General features: G+C 36.5%; 1 protein-coding gene across 3 annotated transcripts in view; it reads right to left on the reverse strand.

The window, feature by feature from the left end:
• The window catches only part of LOC136029381 (uncharacterized protein CG43867-like), a gene marked incomplete in the record, with an annotated part of 290632 nt that overhangs the window by 258557 nt on the left and 16957 nt on the right, over positions 1-15118 (reverse strand). The window contains 2 exon segments of one of the 3 annotated variants that reach the window (XM_065707703.1): positions 834-1038; positions 14763-14998. 3 annotated transcript variants of the gene reach the window in all.

Raw genomic sequence — 15118 nt, forward strand, 5'->3', positions numbered from 1 at the left:
GATAGGAGCTTGGAACCTCTACAGAGGGTTCTCTGATATGCTAAATCTGATTGTGTGATTTTCATTAAGACTCTCATGAGTTTTAGGGGGTGTTTCCGCCTTTTTTCGAAAATAAGGCATATTTCCTAAGGCTTATTTATGTACTTATTTATTTGACGAAACTTATTTATTTGAAATCAGCATACAAATTCCAATGTTTTGATGTGTAATGCGCCTATAAGGAGTCCAGGGGACAAACAAGTTTTCATTCTGATGTCCTTGGTACTTTAAAGGGTGGTATGTTATAAAAATCCCTCAATTTGAATCAGCATTATCGGTCCTCTTATGTATAGGAACTCTCCTTGTTTTCCATGTACATATATATATATATATATATATATATATATATATATATATATATATATATATATATATATATATATATATATATATATATATATATATATATATATATATATATATATATATATATATGCACTGTTTAGTTACGTTTTGTTAATAAACAAAATTTAACCTAGTATAGCCAAAGTCTACTCGGTTGTTCTCAAGATTTGGAAGAAGAACGTGACTTACATATGGCAGAAGAATTTTCCTCATTTTCACATTTCTAGCAAACCCGTAGAATGGCCTAGTGTCTGTAAACTTTTATTGCTTATGTATGTATAGATCAACTGAGAAAAAGCTGATTTTAATATCCGTTTTTTTTATGTAAGCACAACCACTGAAAGCTCTAAAGTTACTTGGCAAATCAAGAAAAAGGTGGTGAAATGAGTGTAAGCCAATATCGAACTTTCACGCTGTACCGACGATTTTTAATCAGTACTTTAAATTACCTTTAGATTATATCGAACACTTTTTCATCCACACTACTAGTATTACCCCATGGCACTCATCTTGTTTTCATTTCTCACGACCTTTTTGTATGAAGCCAACATGGAATCATGCAAGTCCTGTTTTGCCAAAGTATCAAATTTCCACAAACGCGCGTTCCGACAAGGTGGATAGTCCTGACTGGTTTCAATCAACTTGAAGGGGACTCTAGAAAAAAATCAAGTTTATTACTTCTGCTAAGTTTAAACAATTAAATTTCGACAGGTCATGAATTCATATCTTGGGATTGATGACCATTCCTAATAATTGTAAATAGTCGTTTGCAATACAGGTTTTAAGCAGCAAGTGTTACACACCTCTTGTCATACAAATTGCGTTTCTTTTTTCAAAATTATTAAGGCACAAAACATTGATTTGAGCACACACCCATCACAACTTCCTCCCCATTTGAGTTGAAGTTTGGTTTTAACCCCAAGTTTGCCCCTCCCCTTGTACACGTGCATAATTGACACTGGTTAAAAAAAAGATTAAAAACACCCGACTGTTGGTGCGCCTAGCGCGCGAGTTTCTTAGGAGATAAGATCTCCAATTTTCTAGGAAAGTTGTTTAGATATATCGTAGAGGGAAGTGACTTCCGCTAACATTCGTTAATACTTTAAAATCAAATACGTCATGACCTAGAGGTCTTTGGACTAAATATGAACTATACAAGTACTAATTCGTCAAATTGCCTAAATTTTATGTTTCATAAAATGACTTGGTCCAAGTTTGTTTATTACTTTCGTAGGTAAAATTCGTGAAGTAATTGTACAAGATCGCGTGTTAATGAACACTAAAACGGAGCTTTGCTTGGGGGAAAAAAGCATTTATGAAAGCGTATAGCTACCATGCTATACACTCTAGTCGTGAAACACGTGCGAAAGACCAAGCACACACATAGAGGGTGGGTCTTCGAACTCAGATCCCTTCTCCTCTCCCCCGAAGATCAAAGTTAGAAAAGTTGTTGCCATAATTTCTGTATCGTTTTACAAATAATCTTCTGGCTTGACTTTTTCAAACTCCCCCTCCCGAACAAAAACAAAATGGTGTTCGCGTCGGTGGTATATAATCTCCTAAACATTCACCGAAGGCTCTTCGGATCTTATCATAGCAAGGAAATATTCATATACATATATTTTAAACTCTTAAGAAGAAAATAATTGCAAAATTATTAAACTTATGGATGAAAATTATCCGTCCATGTACAGCACCATTTTGAAAAGAAACCACATTCCCCAATATAACCCGACAATATTAAAGCAGAAAATCGCATGATTACAAACTATAAATTGTTTCAGGTAATTAAGTATTAAACTAAAAAATTATTCATAAATCTAGATTGTTAATATTAGGTTTGAAATTTCTTTTTTGCTCCCTGGCAATTTCTAAGAGAATTTCTATTGGGTAAAACTTCAACGTGGCATAAGCCGAAGCAAAAGTCTAAAACCATCTTTTACTGCCTATAGTTTCCGGCTATATAGAAACCCCGAATGTCTTCAGCAAGCGTTGAAGGTGGTAACTACCCAAAAGCTGCATTTAAAAAAAAGTTTTCCATTATTATATACCAGAGCACTTCAGGGCCAAGACGACCATTAGCCCCCCCCCCCTCATGGTCGGTAACGCTGAAAATGTATCTCTATTGTAGGAATAGTCATTTAAATAAGACTCCTGAAATAGTAGTTTCCCTTAGCTTTTCAGCACTTCAATTACACCAAAGGGGATCAACACATGGTAAACATTAAATACAATTTTTAGAGTCTTAGACTGACGTATGGTTTCCGTTTTTCTGCTATATAAAGAAAAGATAGATTAAACATAAATTAGGGATGTTTGTACAGTAAGTACCCAACACACATCAAACCTGAGCCGAGAAACCTATTTTTGAAGATGTCAATGATAAAAGAAGATTTTAAATATCCCGAGATTTTAACACCAAGTCTGGTATAAACATTTAAAATCCTATGAATACAGAATGAGATCCCTTAAATGCAGCAAGAGAATTTCTTTCAAAAAATATGAAAATTAAAATTTGATGTAAACCGGAAAGAACTTCATTTAAAAAAGTCAAACAAAAAACTGCGCTTAACAAAGCAGATAAAGATAAAAAAAAAAAAGCCACATTGCAAAAAAAAACGAGCATTGTATATGAAGAATAGAGGTAATTAAGATGCAAATCATAAAACAGAGAGATTTCAGGGGGGGCTAGGACCCAAGGCACTACCTTCGCTGTAGTTAATAATAGCTTCAGAACAGGTTATAATTTCTCGTCGAATAATTAAATCCATAATAATAATAATAGAAATGTTCCTTTGCTTATAAAAAAAAAAAACTTGGGAGTGGTCCGACGCACACTTCGGAGTCATAACAGGTTTATAAGTTGGAACATTTAAAGTCATCCGAAAAAAATGCAAAATAATATCTGGACTTATTAATAGCAGATTAGCGACTCGGGTATTAGATTATGCGTATAAATCATGCTTCAACTTTGGACCATTCCATTAGTTATGAAGTAGGAGTAAAACCAGCCGGAAACCTGCTAGGAGCTAGCCAGCGTTAACAGCGCGGTACAAACCCCATACATATTGGTTTAGTAAATGTTAAAAGTAGAATAGCCAAGGCCCAGGGTGTTTTTTAACAGTTGATAAAAGTTTGGAAGAATGAGAAGATAAGCCTGCGAATCAAGATTAGAATATTGGTAGCAACAATGACGAAAGTTGTCAAGTATGGTTCTGACTGAAGCCTTTGCGCTTCAAACAACGGTAGAAAAGATGTTAGATGTTTTCTATAGAAATTATGGAAATTATTTTCCATAATCATTTCTATAGAAATTATTGTTTTGGGTACCCGACTTGAGTGACTGTATTACAAATGGTAAGGTGTGCAAAAATGTGGTTCAATCCCGCTTTCTAGGGATATAATGAGAGAAGGGTGAGAGGGCTAGGACATATCCTAGCCCTTATTAATTATTCATTAAATTATACATTATCGATACAATTTTAGTCGGAAAACTAGTTCAGTTTACTTCAAAGCGTTGGCATCGCTGTTAGATGCAATATTTTTAACAAGAGAGATGGAAGCTAGTCAATCTATAATTAATTAATCAATGGTAATATACCAAAAAATAATGTCTAGTTTCTTTTGTATACAATTTTGACCATAATAGCTTCACATATGGAGGAGGGGTCAAAATTCCGTTATGAGCGAGGCCAAAATTCGGGTAAGTAAAAATAATGAGAGATAGTAAAAAATACTATCTCATTAGCTTGCGATACTGAATTTGACGTTTTCGTTCATTCAAGTTACGTTGGAATAAAATGATATATGCAAGACATAGGATAAAGATCTTCCTGAGCAATTGCTGGCGCATAGGGCGTCGAGTCGACGTTTCAGTTGCTGAGTGTTTCTTACAGGGACAAGTAGCAAGTTATGAAGGAAATCATCACTCAAGAAAACTGAAAAATTGTGGTTTAAAAATCAACTTTTTTCGCACGTACGACCCCATCTTCCCAAAGACTCACAAGTGTCTCTGTGGAAAAATATATCCATATATAAAACGCTCAAAGGTCATACTGAACAAGTTCATAAATTAAATAGCAGGGGAAGAAATTCATTACCGGTTTATATTTTAATATAGCAACAATCAAACAGTTCGTGGTAACGAACTGTAAATAGGAGTGTCTCGACCCAACAGTAACCGAACCACTAAAAAAAAGATAGCAATAAACACATTAGAAGAATTGGCTTTTTATGCTGCTTCCAGGATAAATATATAAAATGAAATTTATATATTATAAATATATAAAATTCATTAAGTTTAATGTTACCGCTAAAAATCTACGAGTCTAAAAAAAATTGCCTGGTTTTCAAAAAAAGGGAGATTCAGTCCCAAAAAGTCGAACTTTTTCTTGGGATTCTGAAGGGGAAGACTTTCCATCGGAAGAATTTTCTGTGGAGAGGAAAGGTTCGGGGGGGATTTTCAAGGGCGAGATTTCCTGGTATGATTTGAAAAACGGTCATAAATTAAATAAAAACAACAATTTTCAACTGAAAATAAGGAGCATATTCGAAACTTAAAACAAACAGAAATTATTCCACATGCAAGGGAGACTGCCTATTCCTCAACCCTTGCTCTTTACACTCTTTAAGTTTGACACTTTGTCAGAATTCATAATTCATAATTCTTTAAGAAAAACTACTCAATCAAATGGACGGTTGAATTTGAATGAGAAGTATTTATTCAAGGACTTTAAACCTTTAGCGTAAAGAGCGAGGGTCGATGAAGGGCACCCCACCCCCCATATTCGGAATAATTTCTGTTCATTTTAATCTTTAATGTTGATAGTTATCATAAACTAAATATTCTGTCGTGCAAGTAGGTGTGCCTGGGCTTGTTCTTAGTCTTTAAATAAATTCTTTAATTATAAACTAAATTTATCGTATTTTTCTTTTATCGTGGAACATTTCCCCTGAGGCTTATCCAAGCATTTTGGAATTTCATGCATTTACAGTGGATACTCTTCGTGATCTTGGATACGATGTCGGAATTTTCTCCACAAAAAAGAAGTCCTTGCTTGTTTGTTTGTGAATCACTTGCGAAAACGTTTTTCCCACCAGATAACTAGGAATATTCTCTTAGCGAAACCTTGATTGATCTTCAAATTTTTAGAGTTAACCAAAGAGAGATTATTCTCCTAGACTTTAGTTTTGAAAAGCGTGCTTCAATTCATTTTTTATTTTGTGACTGTAATCATCACATCATTTTTTTTTTTTTTAACCCAATCATAGAAAGAGATACTTAACCATATGTTATTAGAAAGGGAAGTCAAATGATCTCCCCTTTTTACCAGTTGTAGAACACAAAAGTGAATAGTTAATGATCAATTTTTGTATGTTTAATTTTGATGAAAAATTCTTTCTATGAAGTTTTAAGAAAATAAAACTAATGGATCCTCTTTTATCGTGGATCATTTCCCCTAAGGGTTATCTTGGTATTTTTTAAAATTTCATGCATTTACAGCGGATACTCTTCATGACCTCGGATATGATGTCAAAAGTCTAGAGGGGGTTTCTATTTCATAAGATGTGAAATTTCTAGAGGAGTAGTGGGTTTAAAAAAATACGAAGTATGTAGTTAGGGTAGTTCTTCAAGAGGTTAGATATATAGTGCATGTTGATTTAGTTTTAAAGCACAATAAATTTTTCATGAAAATTTTTCACTTTATACATTATTCTAGGGAATAGGGTATGCGGCATACTAGATTATCAAGAATACCGTATGCCCTGTCTATACATTAGCAGACGTTACAGAAGGAGAAATACGAGCATTATTAGTGGCTTCAGTAGTAGTATTACTAGGAAGCAGTAATGGGATTTACATTGTGCCTTTTTGGTCTAATACAACATCTCCTCCTTCACACCCGGATAGTTTCAACTTAATACTCTAAGCCGTTTCCAAGATATTTCTAATACGTCCTGTTGGTAACCTTTATACATATAATCTGTGTTGATGTATCCCGATACTCCCTCAACAGTCCCTGAAGGTTCCATATTAATAAACTACCATTAGTGTTAGTAATACTAGTACTAACAGCAGTAGTAGTACTGCTACTACAAGTAGCAATAGCATGAACATAGTGCGTTTTTATTAGCTCAATATATTCCTCAGCATGCTGTGAAAGTTTCAAACTAATACTCTAACCCATTCTTGATATACTATTGATGTGGCCATTTTACGGCCTGCTTATATACAGCGTGTTTTTAATCGAACTTAACATGACCCCCAACATTTTCTGAAAATGTCTCTTTAATACCCTTAGCCTCAATAGTAGTATTAGCAGTAGGGGTAGTATACATATAGAACATTTGGTTGGTTCAATATCCCCCTTAACATGTCCTAAAAATTTCAAATTAATACTCTTAGTTGTTCCTGAGATATAGCTGTTACAGCCTTTTAATAACCTGTATAAAAACTGCGTGTTTCAAAATTAGTTCACTATCCTCTTCGACATTCACTGTAATACTCTTAGCTTCAGCAGTTGCCTACTAGTAGTAGGAATTGTAGTAGTAGTGTTAATAGTTGTAGTAGCATGCACATTTTGCATTTTGCCTAATGTAACATGATAAAATCCCCCCTTAACATGCCCTGAAAGTTTGAAATTAATACAGAAGACTATTCCTGGGATATTGTTGATTTGCCCTTTTGACAACCTGTTTCTACAGAATGTGTTTTTATTTGGTTTGCATATCCCTAAACATTCCCTAACGTTTCAATTTCTCGACATTAGCCTTAGTAATATTAGTCGTAGCAATAATAGTAATGGTAGCAGAAGTAGCAGCAGTAATAGTAACAGTATGCACACACTGCCTTTTGGTTAGTTCAACGTCCCTAAAGCAAGCCCTGAGAGCTTCAACTTAATATTCTAAGCTATTCCTGAAAAAATGCTCATACATCTTTCCGACAATCTGAATGCACACAGTATGTTTTGATTTACTTCAAACTCACATAAATGCTCACTGGAAGTTTCACCTTAATATCCTTACCTCAGTAGAAGTAGTGCTCTAACAGTCGCAATACTGGTAAATACACATAATGCCTTTTGATTAGTTCAACATCCCCCTCAACATACCATTAGTTAATCTATTATCCCCCTCATTATTCCCTTAAAGTTTCAGCTTAATAACAGCAATCATTCCTGTATGCCCTAAATATTTTTTTATTTAGTTTAATACTCCCTTCAACACTCTATGAAAGCTCCACTTGAGTGCACTTAGTCTTTTTGAACACCAAAGGCCAAACAATCGTTCTTTCTTAATAACAAATACTATTTGTAAACAATGGTCAAATTGCATAGTCTACAGCCCCTGCTCTGAGGGCTTTGGGGGGAGGGTTGACATCCCCAACATTCCCACTGGCAGATTTCAACTATCCAATCTAAAAACTTTGATTGGATGTGTTTGGAGAATTAACAGGCTTGGGAGGAGGCTGCCTGCCCTCCAATCCATTTTGACTCATAAAAAGAGCACTAGAACTCTCAATTTCCAATCAACTGAACATCTTTAAAAGTTTTCTATGATAGCAATCGCACTGCCTATGCCTTACATGCTTACATGCCTTTTGAAATTCTGTGAGCATATTTTTTTTTGTTTAATCAAAACACCTCCAAAAACTTTCCCTAAAAGTTTTACCTAATACCCTTAGCATCATTAGTTACAACAATGGTAGCAGTAGTATCAGCAGTATACTCGGTGCCTTTTGATTAGTTAAAATCCGCCACAACATACCAACAAAGTTCCAACTTAATAATGTAAGCCGTTCCTTATATATTGCCGTTACACCCTTTTAACAATCTACATGGTCATAGTTCGTTTTGATTTAGTTCAACATCCACCTAAACAGTTTTTTAAAAGCTTCACTTAAATAACCTTTCAAAAGAAGCAATAGTTGTAGCAGCAGCATTAGCAGCGGTATGCACACAACTTCTTTGTTGTTGTTTTTTTCAACATCATCCTCAACAAACGCTGAAAGTTTCAACCAAGTACTGTAAACGTTTCCAGTGGCATTGCTGATACGTTCTCTTAATAAACTGTAAGTGTGTTTTGATTAGTTCAACACTGATTCAACATTCCTCAAAACTTTCGTTTTCATACCTTTAGCTTTAGTAGAATTAGCACAAGTTGAAATAGTCGTGTTGGTAGAATTTGTAGTAGTAGCTTTAGCTTTAGTAATAGTAGTAGCAGTAGTAATATTAGCAGCAGTAGTAATAGTAGGAACAGCAGCAGTAGCAGAATTAGTGGGATAAAAATATTGCCTTTTGGTTATTTCAACATCCCCGTCAGCATTCCCTGTAAGTTTCAACTTCTCATACCCAACCATTCCAAAGATATTGCTGATATACCCTTCTGACAACCTCTATACACACAACGTGTTGTGATTCGGTTCATCTTCCCGCTCAATATTCTCTAAAAATTTTACGTTCATACACTTAGCTGTAGTTGCAATAGTAGTAGCAGTAGTAGTAGTAGGAGTACTAGTAGTAGGCCTATTAGTTGTAGTATTAACAGTAATAGTAAAAGTACTAGTAGCAGCAGTAGTATTAGCACATTGTCGTTTGGTCAGTTGAACATCCTCCTCGTCAAGCCCCGGACGTTTCAACTTAATACAATTAACCGTTGCTATGATATAGTCGATATGCCCTTTTGATAACTTGTATATTCATAAGGTGTTTTAATTTAGTTCTACTTCACCCTCAACACATCTTGAAATTTTCCTCTTAATACTCTTAGTGTTAACAGCAGCTTTTTTAAGTAGCAGTAGCAGTGTTGTATTAGTAGTAGTAGTAACAGTAGTAGCAGCAGTATTCATAGCAGTAGTAGTGTGCCCTGGAACTTTCATCTCGATACGGTAACGATACAGTTTTTACTGTTTTAAAAAGTAGAGTTGAGAGAAAAAGTCAAACTTTAGCGCAAAGAGCAGGTCGTTGAAGAGGGAACAGCCCCTTTCATATACGGGGTAATTTCTGTTCGTTGTAAGTTTAAATGTCGCTCCTTACTTTCAGTTAAAAAAAACTTTTTTTTTATTTAATTCTCTGAAAGGTTCACCTAAATGCCCCTCGTCTTTTTGGACACTAAAGGCCAAACATGCCCACCTTTCTTAATATGAAATACCATATGTAAACAATGGACGAACTGAATAACTTAAGAGTCCTTGCCTCGACGGCTGTGGGGGGGATGATATTCCAAGAAACATAGATACTGGACCTCTCAACTATGCTGAAAAAGGCTATCTAAAGATTTCCAATAGAATGAGCTCCTTTCAAAGTTTCTACAACTCCTTCTATACAAATTGCCTGGGTAAAAAAGAAACAACAATAATAAATAGTACATTGTGCACACTTAGCCCTTTGATTAGGCAGCACTATTGCGCTAAGTTATGGAATGAGACGTCGTATGAGCTTCGGAGGGGGCTCATTCAATTGGAAATCGGAAGTTCAAGTGTCCTTTTTAAGAGTCAAAAGTAATCTGAGGGTAACTAGCCCCCTCCCTCCTCCAATGACCTCTTTTCCAAAAAATTTATCCAATATAAATATTGAGATAGCCATTTTATTCATAATAGTGCAAAAATCATACAATAAGACCTTCGGGGTTGAAACAAACTCCCAGAGCCTGGGGGCCGAGGGTTATAAGTTATGCCCCGGGAGAATATAAGGTTTTATGGAAGGGATACTCGTGTAAACTTTATAGGGGGCTCATTTGATTGGAAACTGAAGGTTCTAGTTCCCTTTTAAGAGTCGTGAGTGAAGGAGGAAAACTAGGAAACACACCCACCCACCCACCCCCCTTGCGAAGCACTCCTTTCCCGAAACTGACTGAAATTGTAAGATAGCGATTTTGTTTATAAAAAAAAAATAGTCCAAGGAACATATAGCAGTGCCTCCGGAGTTGACAAAACCCCTCAGAGCCCATGGGCAAGGATTGAAAGTTATACTCTGGTGCCATATACTACTACTAATACTAACAAGTCACCGTAGCAGCAAGCCACCTGAAGCCAACACAGCTACGCAGGCTCCTCCTCCATCCCAATATATTTCAAGCCTCCCTCTTTGCACCCTCCCAGGAAGTTTCCATTTCATTCAAATCTTTCTTTGTGACATCCTTCCACCCCAGACAAGGACGAACTGCTTTCTGTTTAGCCCTAGATGGTTGGCCGTTAAGGACAATCTTCAGCAAGCTTTCATCCTTCATCCGTAGAACGTGCCCTAGCCATCTCAACCTTTCTTTCATGATAGCCCTAGAAAGCGGGATTGAACCACATTTTTCGTAATCCGTAGGCAACTTCTCTGGAAAACATCTAGTGAATTTTCATCCGCTTTTCGGAGCGCTCTGTACCTTCCAATATTCTAACCTTGGTTTGCAGACTCATCTTTTTATTCTTCCAAACTTTTTTTAACTGTGAAAACAAGATCTAAGAGCTCATATGGCACTTGTGACGAGGCAAGAAGAGCTAAGAGCCAAGAGATCATATGATATGAGCTCTAACAAAATTCTATGAATCAATAGATTGATTTAAAAGGAAAATAAGAGGCTTAATGCCGGTCAGGATTTAAAATAAGAGCTCTGAGTCACGATGTACTTCTAAATATCAAAATTCATTAAGATCCGATCACCTATTCGTAAGATAAAAATACCCCAATTTTCCCGTTTTCCAAGAATTCCGGTTTCACTCTTCAACTCCCCCCAATGTCACAGGATCTGGTCAGAATTTAAAATTAGAGCTTTAAAGCACAAGATCCTTCTAAATATCAAATTTCATTAAGATCTGGTCACCCTTTCGTAAGTTACAAATACCTAAATTTTCAATATTACCCCCCCCCCCACAACTCCACCAAAGAGAGCAGATCTGGTCCGGTTATGTCAGTCACGTATCTTAGACAGGTTTTTATTCTTCCAATCCAGTTTCATTCTGATCTCACCACTTTAAGTATTTTCTAGGATTTCCGGTCCCCCCAACTGCCCCCCCCCCCCCAATTTACGCTGGATCCAGTTGAGATTTAAAATAAGAGATCTGAGTTACGAGGTCCTTCTAAATATGAAGTTTCATGAAGATCCGATCAATCTTTCGTAAGTTAAAAATACGTCATTTTTTCTAATTTTTCCGAATTAACCCCCCCCCCCCAAAAAAAAAAAAATAGAGCGGATCCGTTCCAATTATGTAAATCACGTATCTAAGACTTCTGCTTATTTTTCCCACCAAGTTTCATCCCGATCCCTCCGATCTAAGCGTTTTCCATGATTTTAGGTTCCCCCACCCCGAACTCCCCCCGATGTCACCAGATCCGGTCGGGATTTAAAATAAAAGCTTTGAGACACGATATCCTTCTAATATCAAATTTCATTGAGATCCGAACACCCGTTCGTAAGTTAAAAATACCTCATTTTTTCTAATTTTTTAGAATTAATCCCCCCCAACTACCCCAAAGGGAGCGGATACGTTCCGGTTATGTCAATCATGTATCTAGGACTTGTGCTTATTTTTACCACCAAATTTCATCCCGATCCCTCCACTCTGAGTGTTTTCCAAGTTTTAGATTTCCCCCTCCCCACTCCCCCCAATGTCACCAGATCCGGTCGGGATTTAAAATAAGAGCTCTGAGACACAATATCCTTCTAAATATCAAATTTCATTGAGATCCGATCACCCGTTCGTAAGTTAAAAGTACCTCATTTTTCTAATTTTTCAGAATTACCCCCCCCCCCCCCAACTACCCCAAAGAGAGTGGATCCGTTCCGGTTATGTCAATCATGTATCTAGGACTTGTGCTTATTTTCTCCACCAAGTTTCATCCCGATCCCTCCACTAAGTGTTTTCCAAGTTTTAGGTTTCCCCCCCTCCCAACTCCCCCCCTGTGTCACCAGATCCGGTCGGGATTTAAAGTAAGAGCTCTGAGACACGATATCCTTCCTAACATCAAATTTCATTAAGATCTGATCAACCGTTCGTAAATTAAATATACTTCAATTTTTATATTTTTTCGAATTAACGGACACCCCACTCCACCCCCCCCCCCCCCCCCCCCCAGATGGTCAAATCGGGAAAACGACAATTTCTAATTTAATCTGATCCGGTCCCCGGTCCCTGATACGTCCTAGCTTACCTGGAAGTGCCTAAATAGCAAAACCGACAGAATTTGCGATTGGTTAATACCAAGTGCCATAAAAACTCCCCGAGTCTTGGCAATTTAAAAAAAAATTGTGAATTTTTTTTTTGATTTTTGTGAAAAATTGGCAATTTTTGTGAAAACAAAAGTATTTTTTTTAACTGCAAGTAAGGAGCGACATTAAAACTTAAAACAAACAGAAATTATTCTGTATATGAACAGGGTTGTCCCCTCCTCAATGCTCCACTCTTTACGCTACAATTCGACTCTTTCTCACAACCCTACTTTTTAAAACAATAAAAAAAATTAGGGTAAAGAGCGAGGCGTTGAGGGGGGGGACAGCCCCGTTCATATGCGTAACAATTTCTGTCCGTTTTAAGTTTTAATGTTGCTCCTTAGTTGCAGTTAAAAAACTGTTTGTTTTTTTTTTTGTTTAATTTCTGAACATTTTGGATTAATGCATGTTTTGATTTTGGCTCACCACACATGAATAATAAAAATAAATTTGCATATTTTTTTTAGTTTTTTTGGCTAAATGGCTTTCTCATAGTTTTGACCGGACGATTTTGACAAAAAAAGGGTGAGGGAGGAGGCCTAGTTGCCCTTCAATTTTTAGTTACTTAAAATGATCAACGAGCCCCCTCTAAAGTTTACACGTGCACCCCTTCCATAAAAGCCTTATATACTCCCGGGGCTTAACTTACAACCCTCGGCCCCAGGCTCTGGGGGTTTGTTTAAACCCCGAAGGCCTTATTGTATGATCTTTGGACTATTGTGAATAAAATGGCTATCTCAATATTTCTATTGGATGTATTTTTTGGAAAAGATGTCATTGGAGGAGGGAGCATAACTTAGCGCAAAAGTGATTAGAGGGCAACCAGCCCCCCTTCCCTCCCAAGCCCATCAATTCTCCAAAGACATCCAACATAAATTTTGAGATAACCCTTTTTCAGCATAGTTGATTGAGTGGAACGTGAAAGCGGTAGCAAGCATCTTCCAAGATAGAAGCAAGCGTATTCTACTGTAGTGTTGTAGAAGCTTGTGTAGCTGTAAGAAGTATTGAGCAGGAGATTTAAAATAATCGCATATCTAGATGCGCCAGGTGTTTGGATTTTTCAAGGACATCGAATAGGAAAAATTAATCATACTGGTCCACACGTTCCCTTGGCACCACGGAGTAGGACTGTTTTTTTAAAACTGTGATTTGTGATAGACACAACATTGATAAGACATCGAGACGTATGTACCATGGCTGTGTAACCCGTTGCTGCTGTCCCTATAAACATGTTGAAGCAGACAAGGATGAAAACAAATATACAGACTGAAATCCTTAATGTTATCGCAGGGGATCATGTAAAATGGTGACACTTTTTTTTTATCAATAACTTCTGTTTTATTTCTCTCATACTCAAGAATATAAGTTCTTTGGTAATGGGAACAATCTAATATAAGGTCATTTTAGGTTTGTACGATTTTATTTATGCGATAAAAAAAAACCAGACAAACCCAAAACAGTGGATCCCATCATAGCAAGAGGTGGACAAATGTTCAATTGTTAGCGGGCACCAGAATGATCTTTTGGGAGCTGGGGTCGGATACACGAAACCATGAATTTTGAGGCCACTATTTTTATTTTTAGAAGACTCGGGACTAAACTCAGGAGGGACTTCTTCTTCCCTGCGTGCACATAAACTTAGCATCATAGAAATATGACCCATCTAAAAGCTGAATATACTCGACAGAAATGGAAAACCGAATTAAAGGAAGTTTTAAACTTAGAAGCATGTAATATATGCTAAATAACGCCAAAAAAACACGATTTACTATAATATTTGTGTGTCAACGTCAATTAATCATGCACAATTGAAACATGTCAATTTCTCAATTGTAGTTGTGGAATTACGAATTACAGCATACAAATCATCAATGACTAGAACATTTGAACATGAAACATTTAGTAAAGCTGCTACATGTTGGCCAGCTCATATGCAAAGGGAGACCCTTCAGGCCCATATTCTTCTCCCCCTAACAAAAAATTCCGAGACCTTCACAGTGTTTCCGAGAATTTCTGTATAATATCCTAATTTTAGGTTTTTTTTTAATGTGTGCGTGGGGGGGAGGCAAAACTGGCTTTCGAACAGAAATTATCTTTTCCACCTCTTTTTTTAGTTTCTGGGTTAGACGCCTTCAACATATCTTTACATCGGTTTGTAATTTTACATAGGTTAGCCTACTTACTTGCTTTACATAATTGTCTAATGCATACAAATTAAATTATCCAATTAACAGCTTTTTCTTTTCCACATGCACACGCGTTGGGCATAAAACTGAAGACGTAGACATGTATCTTTTGCTCGTCGTTAGAGCGGGAGGATTCATTTTCCAGCAGCTGGAAACAAGGGATTAGAAACTAAGACTAATAAGACTAATTCGAGAATATTAAAACTAATTTACATACCAGCCAAAAATCAACCGATTTGTTTCACGTTCTTAAATGAATTGCAAGGGTAAAAACTCAACCAAAAAAAGCTTTAAGGGACCATAGTTTTAATCGTAGCAGTCGCTCCCCTCCCCCAGGGTTTACCGGTCTTTCT

This window comes from Artemia franciscana, chromosome 7, assembly GCF_032884065.1.
Source record: "Artemia franciscana chromosome 7, ASM3288406v1, whole genome shotgun sequence".
NCBI lineage: Eukaryota > Metazoa > Arthropoda > Branchiopoda > Anostraca > Artemiidae > Artemia > Artemia franciscana.